This window comes from Megascapheus bottae, chromosome 19, assembly GCF_031878675.1.
Source record: "Megascapheus bottae isolate mThoBot1 chromosome 19, mThoBot2.hap1, whole genome shotgun sequence".
Lineage (NCBI taxonomy): Eukaryota > Metazoa > Chordata > Mammalia > Rodentia > Geomyidae > Megascapheus > Megascapheus bottae.
In genome coordinates, this window is record NC_143527.1 from 22,682,359 (window position 1) to 22,698,908 (window position 16,550).

At 36.6% G+C, this 16,550-nt stretch overlaps 1 pseudogene; it reads right to left on the reverse strand.

Moving 5' to 3' along the window:
• Positions 1–14,741: 14,741 nt before the first annotated feature.
• Positions 14,742–15,488, reverse strand: LOC150049735 (large ribosomal subunit protein eL8 pseudogene; annotated as a pseudogene).
• Positions 15,489–16,550: the final 1,062 nt, after the last annotated feature.

Genomic DNA, 16,550 nt, shown 5'->3' on the forward strand with positions numbered 1-16,550 from the left:
AGATTTCTGGATAATGGCATGAGGTGGAATCTCAGTGTTGTTTTGATTTGCATTTCTTTTGTGGCCAGGGATGTGGAGCATTTCTCCATAGCTCTGTTGGTCATACTTATTTCCTCTTTAGAGAAATCCCACTTTTTATTATTTATTTATTTATTTATTTATTTATTTATTTATTTATTTTTGTGGGTCACGGGACTTAAACTCTGCGTGGGCACTGTTCTTGAGCTCTTAGCTCAAGGCTACCACTCTACCCCTGGGCCTGGGTGCTGTCTCTGAGTTCTTCAGCTCCTGGCTACCACCCTACCCTTGAGCCAAGCCCCACTTCCCATTTTCTAGAGGCTACTTGGAAATAAGAGTCTCTGGTCCTTTAGTGCCCAGGCTGACTTTGACCCTTGATCCTCAGATCTCAGCCTCCTGAGTAGCTAGGCTTACAGGCATTAGGCCCCTCACCCGGCTTTATCCCACTTTTTAATGAGGTGGCCTTTTGAGGATTTATTTCTGGGAGATTTAATTTTTGAATTCTAAATATATTTTAGATGGAAGATTTTTTCTGTTGTATGACTAGTGAACATCTTTTCCAAATCTGTGAGTTTTCTATTTATCTTGCTATCTATATCTTTTGCCATGCAGAAGTTCTGCAGTTTAAATTCAGAACTGAAATGTCCAACTTTTCTTTGATTTGTTGTTTTTCTGGGTCTTTATTAAGAAAGTTTCGAACTGTGCCAAGAAGCCCTAGTGTTTCTCCTATTCTTTTCAGTACTGCATTGTTGGTGGTAGTGCAAACTTGTTCAACCACACTGGAAAGCAGTATGGAGGTTCTTCAAAAGATTAAACATAGAGCTCCCCTATTACCTAGCAATCCAGCTTTTGGGCATTTACCCAAATAACCACACAACAAGGCAATACTGAAGCTACCAGCGAAACCATGTTCATTGAAGCATTATTTACCATGATTCCATAATATAGAACCAACTCAGATGCCCCTCAGTAGATGAATGGATCAAGAAAATGTGACACACACACACACACACACACACACACACACACACACAATCGAATACTATACTTCCATCAAAAAGAATGACATCACCCCATTAGTAAGGAAATGGAAAGACATGAAAAAATCAGACCCAAAGAAACATAGACTCCATGAGTTCCCTCATTTGTTACATGCATATTACAAATGTATATTACATATATATTTTTGCAATATGTATAATAATATGTATATGTAATCAGTATATGTATAGGATAGTCCTAGCGCAGGATCACAATAGCTCAATAGCTATGTGCATAGGACATATAAGATGATGCTAAACGAAATGAACTAAAAGAGATGAAAATAGTATGTGTTTCTTTATTGTTAGTGTTTTTAATGCATTATGTGAAGTTCTCTCTTTTTCCTTTCCTTTCACCTCTGTGGTTTATCCCCTGCTTTCACTGTATTTGGTACCCTGTGTATTGTACATATGTTTATCTGAGTTATGGAATGCAAGAGGAACAACAAAATGGTGAGACAAAGGACAAAGGGCTAACCAATACCACAGCGCTACTCTCAAGACAATATGTTGGAAATGAACTTTACAACTTGGCCTGGGGTGGGGGGTGGATTGTATGGAAAGTGGGAGAAAAATGAGGGAGTAACAATATTTGACAAGAAATGTACTTACTACCTTATGTATGTGACTGTAACTTCCTGTAAATCATCTTGACAATAAAATTGAATTAAAAATTGAATTAAATATATGGGATGAGATTGCCCTTCAAAATATAGACCTGAAGGCAGGAAATCTATCTTGAGTCAATAATCAAAATTGTGTAGACAAACATTTGTTCACAAAAATTGTACATTGTAGTATTGTTTATAACAGCCCAAAACAAAAGGTTAGAAGCAATTTGAAAATTCCATGAAAGAAATTTCCCAAATACAATAAAATTCATCCCTAAAAGATCTATGTCTACTACCAATCAAATAGAAATTCCTCATAATGCAATTATTAGGATACAGTGATAGGTCGAAATAGAAGAATTTTACAAAAGTACCTATATAGAAATCTATGTCAGTTAGGAAGAAAAAAATGCAGAACAATATATTCCAAAATGCAAAATATTGACAGTAGTAATATGATGAGGGGTGTGTGTGTGTGTGTGTGTGTGTGTGTGTGTGTGTGTGTGTATGTGTGTGTGTGTGTGTGTGTGTGTGTGTGTGTGTGCGCTCCAGGGGCTGTCCATTGTTCTTGAGCTTTTGTATTCAAGGTAGCTCTATTACTTGTGCCACACATCTTCTTTTGAATTTTTTGGTGGTTCATTGGAGATAAGAATCCCAAGTCTTTCCTGCACAGGCTTTCACTGACCCACAATCCTGAGATCTCAGCATCCTGAGTAGATAGGAATACAGGCATAAGCCACCAATCTGTAGACTAGGTTAAGGATATTTTAAATATTTTTCTTTAAATTTCTATAATAAAGACTACTGCTTTCAAATAAAATTTAAAATAAACTATTTAAAATACAAAAACTATTTTAAATTAAAGCTAATGACAAGCAAAACAGTAGGTTGAAAATTTTAATTTATTCTTCAAAGTCTTGAAATACATTTTACATGTATAATTAGGGACAGAATATGTTAGGATTATCTGTCTAGTTGTTTATCTCAAATGTCATTTATTTCTGTTGAAATGAAAATAAAGGGTAGTTATCTTAAATCACATGAAAATAGGTTGCAATGAGATGAAGCTTTTTTTTTTTTAAATCAAGTGACATGGACTGAAATTTTATTAATCATTCTTTCCAACTACGTTTGCCTAAGAAGAATGGCTTCAACCTGTGTGTCCAGGAAATGTCTGGTATGTTCAGTGAACTATTATACACTCAGATTCTTATTCTAGAAAACATAGAGATCAACTTAAAAATTTCTGCATGTCGGGGGTGGAGGGGAGCATAATGGGGACCAAGACATGTGAAAGGGTATCAATGTATGTGAATTAATGCACCTTCTATCTGGCAAATATCATGTAACCCTTTTATTAATTACAATATATAAAAAAAGTTTCTGCATGTACCAGTGCACCAGGAAAAGATTATGAATAGGTAAAGAATGAAATGGTTTACTGAAATCATATCCTGAACTGCCCTGGTCACATCTCTCCCGGACAGTGAGAGGTCCCCCGGGCTCTGAGATCCTGTCCCCCATCCACTGTGATCCCACTTCCTGCCTTTCCCTATATAACCTGGCTCAACATGAATCTTCCACTCTCCTTCATTCTTTTTAAATTTTTTCTTCCTCTCTCTCTCTGTGTGCCTCTATCTCATGCAGGTCAGCAGTTTGTTCACAAACAAACAAGCTAACAAAGCCCCTCTTTTCTGCCCAAAACATGTGTCAGATTTCCATTCCTGGGAACCTTACAATATCCTGAAAGACGAGGTAAGTAGCAAGCTGGAATGGTTGACATTCCATGGACTTCCCTACAGTCTTCTGGAGCCAGGGAGAGAATCAGGTCCAGTTTGTATCTGAGTTTGTGCCACACTGGTAGCCGTGCTTTTATGCAGTAGGATACCAGTTTGGGGAAAGTAAAATATGAAGTTTATTAGACCTATCTCAAAATGGAGCGAGTCAGCACTCAAACAGAGACATTATAGCCCACATTGTTATGTGACTAACATGAAAGAGTCACAGTCAGAGAGCAGATCCTTCTGGGAGCTAGGCACATGGTTTGCTTGGTGATACTTAGCTAAGTATACCTTTCCACTGGGTGGATAGGCCTGGGGAGACCCGAGTGTCAGCTCTCTGCCTTCACACTGAATCAAGTGCTGCTTTCTCATGTTGTTTAAAGTACTGTTTGTTAAATCATTTTAGAAACCAAAATCTGTATGAAGAAACATAGATTCAAGCTGAATCAGTCACTGTGATAGAGGTTTCAATTGAATTACAATTTCAGAACAATCCTTTTACTTGTCAAGCGAGAGTCTTCTTCAGTGCACTGTTATGCCTTGCAAGACTGAAGCCAATAGGATGTAAATTCTGAAAAAAAATATGATAAATATATTATTCATAGCTTGAAACTTAAACAGTACTTCTGACTAAAATGTTTAAGAACAAGGGAAATTCCCATTAATAACCAGACAGACACTTTTGGTCTTTTATTTACTATTGTTATGAAATCCGTGTGTATTACATATAAAATGTGAAAGATTGATTTGGTAGACTCCATTAAATATCTTCTTTTTCATGTTATAGATGCTTATAACTGAAGAAACAGGTTGAGGGCCCATTTTTCATGTTTTACAGTAGCAAAAAAGACATAATCACTAGCTGGTGAAACATTTCTCTAATCACTTAGGCAACTAAAGCAGATGAATCACAAGCTCAAGACCACCCTGGGCTACATGGGAAAACTATATGTGAAAGAAGAAAGAAAAAAAGAAAGAGAAAAAAGAAAGAGCAAAAAAGAAAGAGAAAAAAGAAAGGAAGATGAGGAGAAAGAAAAAAGAAAACAATTGGAGAAAGGAAGAAAAAATTATTAATGTTGATGAGCTCTGATTGAATTTTCCCATATATTTAATTTGTTTCAAGTGATAATTATGCTAGGATTGCTATCTGGTTCTATTTTTGTCTCTGACTTTTAAATTGTTATTGTTAGTATAAGGGTGATACACAGATGGATTAGAGTTATTTGATCTATTTTGATCCTCCAGTATTTTGTGTTAGATCCACCCAGGAAATATGGCCCCTTCCTGTTTGTTCCCCCCCCCCCACCCGCCCCGTGCACTAGTGGCCCTCTCTAGAAGTCCCCACCTAGGAACCCTGCTAAACAGCACACCTGGAGCAATAGAAGGTCCCCCATGTTCTAACGTCACTTCCACATCACCTTGCCCCTCCACCCCCCACTCCATATACCCTTTTTCCCTGGCATTAGTTGACCCCTGTAAGCCTCCATCTCCAGTGGGCCTGTGGTAGCTCCGTTCTTATAATAAACTTTTTGCTGCCTAAACAACCATGTGGAAGTCTCCTTTCTTCCAACCTTACATTTTGTTCAATATCAGAAACTGTGTGTGTGCCTTGTGAACCAGCCTCTGCTACCACAGATGACTTGCTTGGTGGAGAATGTCAGACATCCTCTGACCTAGTTAGTACCTGTTTCTCTGGCAATTGGGCATTGACATTTGTAATTGACCAGTCTATGTATGACTGGAATTGAGAGAAGGGGCGGAGAGGGAGGAAGTAGAGGTAACAAGTACTCAGAGAAAGTATTTTAATTAACTTTTCTCTACTATTTCTGAGCCTTGAAGATATACCCTGCATTTGTATTCCTTTATGCTCTGCCATATAATTTGAATAAATTTCTTTCTTTGTTTTAAGCTTGCTAAATTGGTTTCTATTTTTTGCAGTTAATGGATCTTAATGTGATGCAATGCATTTCAAAAGTTTTGTGTGATCTTGACCTACATAGCACATGGCCAACCATATTTTAATGCATTTGTTGCATTCTTTATTTTCTTCTTTTACTCACATAGATGTCTTTCTGTTGTTTTGCTCAAATTTCATACCTTAACCCGGAATGTTTCTCCCTTTTGTTCCTAATAGTAAGCATTCTTTGCTGCACGTTGGTAGTTCATACCTGTAATCAGGAGGCTGAGATCTGGGGATCCAGGTTCAAAGCCAACCTTTTTAGGAAACTCGTTGATACTCTTCTCTCAAATTAACCACTCAAAAGCCAGCAGTGGAACTGTGGTTCAAGTAGTAGAGTGCTAGCTTTGTGTGAAAAAGCTCAGGGATAGTTTTTATCGGTAAACTTTTCTGAACGTCAAAGAATTTGTTTAGTTGGAGAGCCCACAAGAAGTGGAACAATCCTCCTATACATATGAAAAGTCTTCATACACCTCATTTAACACTAACAACATAAATGGACACCCAAACCTAGTTCAAAGTCAGACAGTACATTGCCATATATTTATGTGTATTAATCATACTGCTTCCATATCACAAATGAAGTGTTGGTATGCTCATTCTTCTCCAATTCAAAAGTGGAGAAACATTTTTCAAGTGTTATTAAGGAAAAATCATTGTGGTACTACAGGCAAATCTTAGTTATCTTGTAATATCTGTCTATATGAAATAACTTATTCCTTTATAATGACACATGGATATAGCACCATAACACTTTGATTTTTATAAAGGAATTTCCTCAATTTTGATGAGAAAGAGACTACATGTTGTATGTAGAAATAAAGCCCAAGATGAGAATGAAAGAAAAAAAATCAATATTTGGTAAACAAAATCTTAGATTCGTTATTAAATAAAATTAGGAGAAATCTTATAACATTATCTGGACTGATATGATAAAATGTATCTGAAGAAATCGACACAAGCTTCACTGTTCTTTTCTGGGATCCTGCTATAATAATGGCCTCATTTTCTTGAGGCTGTTTGAGGTGGTGCTAATGATTTTAGTTATTTGAATAGTCAACAAAGTATTTATAAAACCTAAAATTGGGTGCTAAAATTTTCCCCTCCCTAGGATTTAAATATCAACCTAGTGAGATACAAATGCCATGTATTAACTCATATTCTTTTAAAGTGAACAGCTATTTTATTAAAAGATTTTATTAACACTGACTTTTTACTTTATATTTCAAATGTCAAATTTAACAAATAAGTATTCAAAAATGGGGTTTCTATATATATAATCACTGGCACTTAAATTTAAGAACAATATTAAAAGTAAGGTTTGTAGGCCGGGAGCTTGGCCTAGTGGTTAAAGTGCTTGCCTAGCATGCACGAAGACCTGGGTTCGATTCCTCGGTACCACATACATATAGCAAAAAGCCGGAAGTGGTGCTGAGGCTCAAATGGTAGAGTACTAGCCTTGAGAAAGTCCAAGGACAGTGCTCAGGCCTTGAGCCCAAGCCCAGGACTGGCAAAAAAATAAAAAAAAATTAAAAGTAAGGTTTGTACGTCATAGATACATATTGATCTATATAGCATTATGTCTATAGAATATATGTCCCATCATAGATTTTTATGTCTATGTAGTTACATTTATATTGAAAACTGTTTCTAATAAATAACTTCCATACATGTTTATCACCTTCGAAGTTTCCATGCATGATTTCTTGGCTCCGTCCTCTGTAGCTCATTATAGTGGTTAAGGTATGTGCCAGAAGAGGTTCTTCACCTCATGGCAAACAGAAGCAGGAAGTGAGGATCAAGTGTAGCTTTTAATTCCACTTTTCCTGAAACCTATCTCCTCTGGCTGGGTCCTGCCACCTAAAGTGTCCACTACCTCTGGAAACAGTACCATCAACTGATAACCAATCATTCAATATATAATCCTATGGGGTCATTATTTATTCAGACTTGAACAGCTCCCTTTCCATCTTCCCTGAAGAACATTGGCATCTTTGTTTTTCCAATGGATTTTTCTATTCCAGAATTTTCATATAAGTTGAATTAGTTGGCGATCTACTAAGTTTACTGTAAACTTAGTTTGTTATAAAAATTAAACTCTCTTGCTTATTAAGAATAGGTGTTTTATTTGTCATAGCCCTGGGAGATTGAGAGGTACAAGAATAAATCACTGGCAATTTTGGTGACTGGTGAGGCCCTCTCCCTTAGCTCATTCATGGCATCTTCGGCTGTTCATATATAATGGAAAGAATGAGTGGTCACCAGGGAGACCACAGTTAGCACAGTTAGGAGGATGTGCATGAATCCTCTCACAACATCTCTACCCGTAAATACCACCACTCTTGGGGTTAGGACTTCAAAATATAAATGGGGGAAAGGACAAAGCCTGCATATGCTAGCAGTAACCTGTTATACTTGTTTCAGTCAACATAATGCCTTTTAAGATTATTGATGTCACAGTGTATATAAGAACTTTTTTGTATATGACAATTTACCACTGGGTGGAAATACTATATTTTCTTATTCATTCAATAGTTGATAGGCATTTGGGTTGTTCTGAGTCTCTGTTATAAATAGGGCTATAAATATCAGTGTACAGGCTTTTGTATAGCTATATGCTTCCAATTATTTTGGGCATGTACCAATGTAATTTCTAGGTCATGTAGTCAGTCTTTAACCCTTTGAAGAACCATCTATCTGATTTTATGGTAAATATACTAATTTGCCTTCCAAGGTATGTAGCTTCATATTTATCTTCCTCATTGACGAGTCTTGCAATTGTTTATCATTTTCACTTTATATACACCAGTGGCATCTCATTGGTATTTTAATATTCATCTCCCTCATGAATAACAATATCGAGCATCTTTGCTCATCATTTACATATCAATTGTATTCTATTAATATACGAAGAAATTTCTATTCAGTACTGTGACCATTAAAAATTTGGGTTTTTGTTTTGTTTAATTGCTGAATTGCAAGAATCATTTATGCACTCTTGAATCAAAACATGATTTGAATATATTTTTTCCTAATCCAGGTGTTATCTTCTCACTTTCTTGATGGTGTCTTTCTGCTGAAACAGAAAAATGCCTAAGTTTTGAAAAATTTATTTTAATTTTTCTTTGTCTCTTTTGTTTTTGGTGTCATATTATTGCTTAATTGGAGGTTCTAAAATTTTACTCTTGGGTTTTTCTCATTTTTATTTCCAGTTTTAGGATTTTATCGCCAACATTTAGTCTGTCCAGTTGTCTCAGTACCATTTGTTGATACAATTATTCTTTCCCCACTGAATAGTTTTGACTCCCTTGCTGATAATAAGTTGTACATAGGAGAATAGCTGATTTGGGGATTGCTAGATATTGTCCGGGCCTCTGAGAAAAGTTTCTGATCCAGTTTCACAAATAAGGATTGTAGAACCTAAGAAATTAAGCAAAATCTTCAACAGTGTATAGCTTGCAAGGAATAAATACATGGCAGGTTACTTGTATGTATTACTTTACAGCAAGCAGATTTTATGCAAGGCCAAGTAATTGTGTTTGATTATGTGTGTTTGTGATTTGATAGAAGGAAAGAGGAAATAGTACTACCAGGAGAGAGAAGGAAAATAGATGTAATAAGGCCTCTGTGTGTAGGCTTCTGGGAAGGTATCTAACCTAACATAATGAATATTGTGACTTAGGATCCGAGATGCAAAAAGTAAATTCTGAAAAAAAATATACTGTCTAAAAGGAAGCTTGCTTTCCTGTAGCTGCTGGAGATGGATGGAGTACAGCATGTACTCTATTTAGTTGCTACATTTATTTTGATTGTTTGTTTTAGATGTTTCCAGTTTGAAGCTTGAACCCAGGGCTTAGGCAGTGTCCCTGCGCTTCTTTTGCACAAGGCTTGCACTCTGGCATTTGAGCCATAGCACTGCTTCTGGGTTTTTCTGTTCATGTAGTTATGAGGGATTGAATCCAGGGCTTCATGCATGCTAGGCAAGCACTCTACCATTAAGTCACATTCTTAGCCCCTCTTTTCTTTTTAAACAGTGAATTCACCAGAGTTTTATTTGCAAGAATTGATCTTTGCAAAAGGTTGTATTGTGGCTCATAAATGGTTATTTCCATGCTCACTTGTTGGAAACTGTCCTTTGACCTACATTACTTTGTGATGGATTCTGAATGTGGTACAGATGGATTTTTATCATTATTAGCACCACTATTATTATTAAAGGTGAAATATGACAAAGAGGATTAATGCTTGTCAACAACGCTACTTAGCACTGCACAGTTTTCCTTTCAAAATTTGCTTTCACAAATATTAACCAGACAACAGGTTCTACTGTGATGTGAATGCAAGGCACACAGCTGTAACCCCATGGACTCTGAGAATACGTTCCCTGCAATGTCAATTAATTTTGCTTCCTGAAGCATATTCTTTCATGTATAGTTTCATCCTTGCTGTGTGTTCTGCCTAGAATGATTAGAGGACTGCTAACGTGGATAAAAATAACAAATTAAAAACAGAAAGAAAAAAAAAACAAGAAAAACATAATAGCTTTTCAGGAGCAAGGCCAGAACTCAGAGTCTGTTTTTCTTTCCATTTTCTGTGTTTTAATTTATAGTGTAAATTAATCGCCTTTCTCCCATCCCTTGATAAGAATGGTCTTTTGCACTCTATTAACCCCAGGTTCTAGAGAGAGGCAATTTCCTAACAGGTGAATTAGCACTAGATAACATTACCTCAAATGCCAAGTCATTTAATGTGTAATTGAAAAAAAATTTTAGGAGGGAGTAAGGCAGCTTCTTAACTATTTTTTAACAAAAATCATTGTAGAAGAGTCTTTGCAAACTAACTCCAGACTCCCAACCTCCCGAGAGTGATTTGCCTATTAACAAAACACAAGAACAACTCCCACTAAGTAAGTACACGAAGACATGGCCCCCAATTTCCAATTACTTTTGCCACTGACAGTTCATTGGACTGTTAAGATGCATTCTGCACCATTGTGCGGATGTGGTGAAGCCAGGCAGCCCGCGTGCTTCTCCTTTTGATTATGCAGTAATTAGACTGTTCCACTAATGGAAGGAGGGAGAAAAGTTTCTAGAGAAAATGACATCCAGTGGAGCTTGCTTTTGAAAAAAAAAATCACTGGCACAAAGGAAGAAAGAGTAACCTTTTGTCATGAACGCTGTGAAAGGTTTTATTCGTTAACTAAAGCAGCATTAAAAATGAAAAGTTGGAATTGCAAATTAGCTCAGGCATAATTGTATGTTTGCTTGCAAATAATAAAGCAAATAGGTGATTCAGACAAGCTCATTAGTCAATAATAAGGCCTTTCAAAGATGTACGTACATGACTTTCCTGACGTGGATGAGGATCTCTAAGAATTCCAAATTCTGTGGCTCAGCTCAGTGAATTCATTAGAGATCCCTTGACAGTATTTGGAGAGTGGTAGCTTGCCCCTTTGTCCTTGAACTGGTTGCACCTGAGAGCTCAGCTCTTTTCTGTAGGTTATTAATGTATTAGTCACCCTATAAAAGTTCCCTTGATTTATTTTTCTAGTGGAAAATCTAATTCCTACTTCTCTTAAAATTAAAAACTCGATTCAGTCTCTTTTGATTCGGTCTCTTGCTCGACACCCAGAGGTTTCTCCCCCCACCCCCCCCGCTTCTTTCTGCCTTTTCTTCCCAATAACTTTCTTCCTCTCTTAACTTTGTACTTTTAGTGTTTTGTGGAAATGTGACATTTTCTTTTACCTATAGAACATTTCCCATTCTTTCTCCTCAGTATGAATTGAAAAATGGTAATTCTTTATTCAGCACAGTGCAAATGACTGGCAAACTATTGAAGGTAGAAACATAACCAAATGTCTCCCTTTTTGGTCTTGTAAATTTTGTGATTCTTGGTTGCCCTTTACAATTCCTTCTATTTTTCTGTTTTTGTGCAGACATTGTAAAAAAGATTTGGACAGGAGAAAAATGTCAAAATTATCACTTAAATATAGTGCTATGATAAGAATATCTGTGTAATGGTTTTTGAATTCTGTTTTTCATTTATAGATTGGCCATTAATAAACATAGTTTTACCATATTTTTATGTCAGTGTTTTGTACGCAAAAACTCAGGATCCAAAGTATGACAAAATATTTTCATGCCAATTCTACCTTTCAGAAGCACATTACCAGATTTAGATGCTAATAGAATTGAATGGTGGGATCTTTCCTTATTTATGAAATGACAGAATATTTGAAATTGAAATACATGGAAGTTTACCATCATGGGACTGTGGTGTAGACATAATAGCAGAAGGTAATGTGTAAGCTTTAAACATATTTGTAATGTCTTCATTTGTCCCCCTCCCAGCACACTTATGTTGAAAGCAAGGCAAATTAAAGCAACTTCATGGTAGACTCTCAAACACACTGTTTCATTTTTAAAAATCCATACTTTTTAATATTTTGCTTCCACAATACAATTACATCTGGCATTAAGACGAATCTGAAATTATTTCACTGCTCTGATGAACAAAAGAGCATGTCATGACACCTTGGCTGAGAACTGATGATTTAAGATAGGGGCTCTGTGTCAAGGAACAGAATATAGGTTGAAATTATTTGTGAGTCTCAACCATTATTGCCAAAGGAGAAAAGAAAAAAAAAAGAGATAGAGAAGCAAAATGACAATTTGAAAGGTCCATTTCAAAAATAAGTTATTTCATTTTTTTCCATCTTCAATACCTTGGTCACCAATGTTATTATTGTCATTAATATCTTTAGCCTGATCACTGCCATTATGAGATCCTGAAAATATGAGAATTATAGAAAAAGAGCATCTTGTTGCTTTGCTTTAGAGATTCTTACATTGTGTTGTCAGCATGAAAACAACTCCATCACAAAGTCACTTCCAAAATAGCTTTCAAGGAATACTTGGAAACATATATACAATAATATATTATATTAACATATTAATATATTACACACAGATATTAATATACTTTTAATTAAATGTTCTCAGATTTCGGTAGCATACTTCCTATGCCATTCATTATTAAGACATGTTGCTATAAGACTGGGAAAATCAGAGATTTGGTAAGATGCACACAAACTGGAGATGTTTTTCTCTATGCAATATTGGTAAGAGTTAAATTTTGGTAAGCAGAAGAATGTTTTTAATTGAAGCCTGCCTTTTTTTCCTAACCTGGATCTGAGATGATTAGTTTTAAATTAACCTTGTGGCAAGTATCCTATTAAATAGAATACATTTTTCGGGCAATAGAATTAAATGAGGCCGAGCTTTTAAAATATTTATTTTAGAGTTTTAAATCTATATTTTCTTATTCTGAGTTTTTATTCTGTGCACTTATTGTATTAACTGTATATATCACAACAAAATATGCTTGATAAAAGCTCTGATTTCTATTCTCACAATTGTTGAGAGGATCTTACTGGGAAATGTGGGTGTAAATTTATGATTCTATTTAGGAACTCAGATGTGGGGACATAATCTGTGTGCTACTATCATTAGTTAATATCAGAGTTCTTATTACTGTAGAGTGTCTTTTATGATTTTTATTATTAATTTTTGCCAGTCCTTGGGTTTAAACTGTGGATCTGAGAACTATTCCTGAGTTTCTTTGCTCAAGGATAGCATTCTACCACTGGGGCCATTGAACCACTTCCAGCTTTTTCTGTACATGTGGTACTGAGGAATCGAACCCAGGACTTCATGCATGCTAGATAAATACTATTTGACTAGGCCACACTCCTGGCCTGCATGGTTTCTTTGAGACAGAATTCCTCTAATTTCTCTGCCCTGATTGGCCTTGAATCATTTTATCTCCACCTTCCATGCCATCTGTCTTCTTCTTTGTACATGTCTACTTCTCCTTGCCTCAGATTTCCTCTTTTTTGCCACTACAGACACTTTTTCTTATGTGGCTGGGAAAGATGATTGTTAACCCCCAGATTCCACAGAGGTGAATTTTATGTAATTTTGCTTGTGATTGCTAATACCTCACAATCTGCAAACAATTTTTTCCTGTGATGTGAAGGCTCAAACAAAGGGTTTGCACATGCCCAAACAGTCCAATATTAACAAGTATATTGCTTGATATATTATTCTGTAACATTATCTGCAATCTAAGCAGATAATGTACCTCTTATCAGGGTACATTTTTGATGTTTCAGTCTGAATATAATCAGTCTTGAATTATAATATAAAAGATCGGTACATAGCAGCTGAAACACTACATTTTGTTTGTTGCTGAGACCTGCAGGGGTTGCGGGGAGCGGGGAGAAGAGAGCACAGATCCTGTCAATATTCAGCTGAGAGAGGCTACTCTTGCTTGTTTTCAAGAAAAAAGATGTTCAATCTGTCCATAAGTAGCTGCCAAAACATGCGGATGAACAGGGAAGAATGGAGTCAATCATCCAGATGTTTCTGCGGGAGGCCATACACCCAGCTATTAGAAACAACAGGTACCTGGAACATGAAGACAGCACATCTGGAATGTGTGTATTTGAACTCTTTGTTGTTGTGATATTCATCCCTCCTGAAGTCGCCACCTTTAAAATTAAAGTGTGCCTGATAGAGTTCAAAGGAATGTTCATGTTATTGTCCATTATGACAAGGAGTTGATAATTCAACTTTATGAATAGCTGATTAATGCACAACCTTATTTTAAGCATTGAAAACTGAATACTCCATCCGTGTTATGATTTAATAAACAAAGTACCTACTACTTCAGGTAAGTTATAAACAAAGATTCTCATAAATCGTGAGCTGTGAACTCCTGTATAGACAATGATTTTTTCCCTACTCTTTTCCTGCAAAAAATTATAGATGCTTTTTCTCCTTTAAGAAATAGATTTAATGCAATGGCTTAGCACTGTGATCATTTGTCTGAAACTAGTGAGGATGCTCTGATTGTCTGGAATAGTCTTAAATAAACAGAACCTGAAGTAGGAAATATAAGGAAACAGGTTTCATCTTACTTGAGCTTAAGAGAATATACCAAGTATAAAAATATGCTCTGGTTTTCAGAGACTTTTTCATTGCAATGTGGAACATTGACACCATGGTTATTTCTAGATGGTCAAGGCAAAACAGAAATATAGAGGAATCCAGAGATTTCAGAATGCCTGAAGGAACCTTACGTTTACCTTTTGCTCTGCTCCTAAAAATTGTAGAGTAAGCGTTGGTTCTTATTTGGCACGTGTGGAAACAAAATAATATCCAAGCTACTGCCTCCTGTTTTTGTTTTTGTTTTATTTTTTTTTCTGGAGGAAGAACAGTTTTTATTATTATCTTCATGTACAGAGAAATCAACATTGTTCACTTAACCCAGCTTAGTGCCTTAGCCTTTGCCTTTCCAGCTTGGCAATTTGAGTCACAGATTTTGGACCCAGGACATTATCTCTTCAGTGACAATGAATCTCATCCTTATCTGTCATTATAATTGGTCCTGATAGCTTCCACCAGCTTCTCCAGCTTCTCCTTCGTTTTCTAAGTTAACTTGAACGACAGTGGTGCACGTCTTCCTGGGGACAAGATGCCCCAGCCTGGACTGCCGCTTAGTGATGCAGTGGGGAACACCCATCCTGTGCCACAGAGCAGGAAGGAATACAACCAGCTTGATGGGGTCCACATCATGTGCGGTCACCACAAGCTGAGCCTTCTCACTTTCCACCAAGGTAGGAACAGTGTTAACTTCTGCTCAAAGGACTAGCGGTCTCTCAGCGGGGACATCTCCTTTGCCAACAGCTTTCTTCTCGGCTAGGGCCTACAGTCTCTGCTTCTTCTCCTGCTTTGTCTCTGGCTTGTACTTGTAGGCCAGCTTAAGTAGCTGGGTAAACTGGTTAATTGCAGGGGGCACTTCCAGCTGCTTGTCCAGGATTGTCTTTTGTTGTTGCAGCTGGATGTAATGGGGCCATTCGACAAAATGGGTGAGGTCCATTTGGGGCTGGATGTCCTGTGCAATGCCAGAGTTCTTAGGTCATTTTTTCAAACAGAGGATTTATCACCTTCTTGGCCTCCTGCTTTTTCATGATATCAGGGGTCACCTTCTTCCCCTCAGCCTTCTTTCCTTTCTGCATCTTGGGTGGCTGGAGAGAGCTTGTTTAATTTTTGGTATAAGATTAAACCTAAAAAATCATATATGTAATTCTTTATTGTTAAGCATTTATTGAATACTCATTGTGTGTTTACGACACTATGATACAGCACTGAAATAAAGAAATGTGTTTCTTACCCTTAGAAAAATGTAGTTTAATAATTCTACATAAAGAAAATGAAGAGAACTTCAAAGAAGAGGCTACTCTTTGTCTTGAACTCAGGGCCTGAACACTGTCCTTGGGCTTTCTCAAGGCTAGTGCTCTACCACTTGTGCCACAGCACCAATTCTGTTTGTTTTTTTTTTTTTCTACATATATGGTAACCAGGTCTTTGTGCATGCTAGGCAGGCACTCTACCACTAGATCAAACTCCCAGCCCCAGGCTACTCTTAAAAAAATAGCAATTTAGGCCATCACTAGTGACTCATTCCTATAATCCTAGCTAGTCAAGAGGCTGAGGTCTGAGTATTATAATTCAGAACCAGGCCAGGGAGACAGGTCAGAGATCCTTATCTTCAATTTACTTGCCCCCCCCCAAAAAAACCCCTTAACTAGAGGTATGACTGGTAGAGTACCAGTGGGTTCTACAAAGGCTGTGCTTGAGCACAAAGTCTCCCTCAGAGAGAAAGAGAGAAATATGAGAAAGAGAAAACAATATGGTCAGAATTGGCATTTTGGGAAACTTCTAGGAAATAAATTCATCTTCTGAAACTAAAATGAAGCTGAGACATATGGAACACTTATTTTTTATTAGTGGATATTGTATTTCTCATCATTATTCTAAGCATAGGAAAAATAATCAGTGAAGATAAAGACACTTGCCATAAGTCTGTTACATAGTACATTAGTTAATATAGACTAAGTTGTTCTAATACGTAGATCCAAAATTCACATGTGAGTACAATAGTGTATTTCTTGCCTATGTCATTCAGGGTGGGAAGAGAGATCCTTCTCCCTAGAGAAATTCAGGAATCCAGATTCCTTCTCCTTTAGTCTTTATTTAATTTAATTTTCACAATGTAGTTAACACCATCACCATGTGTT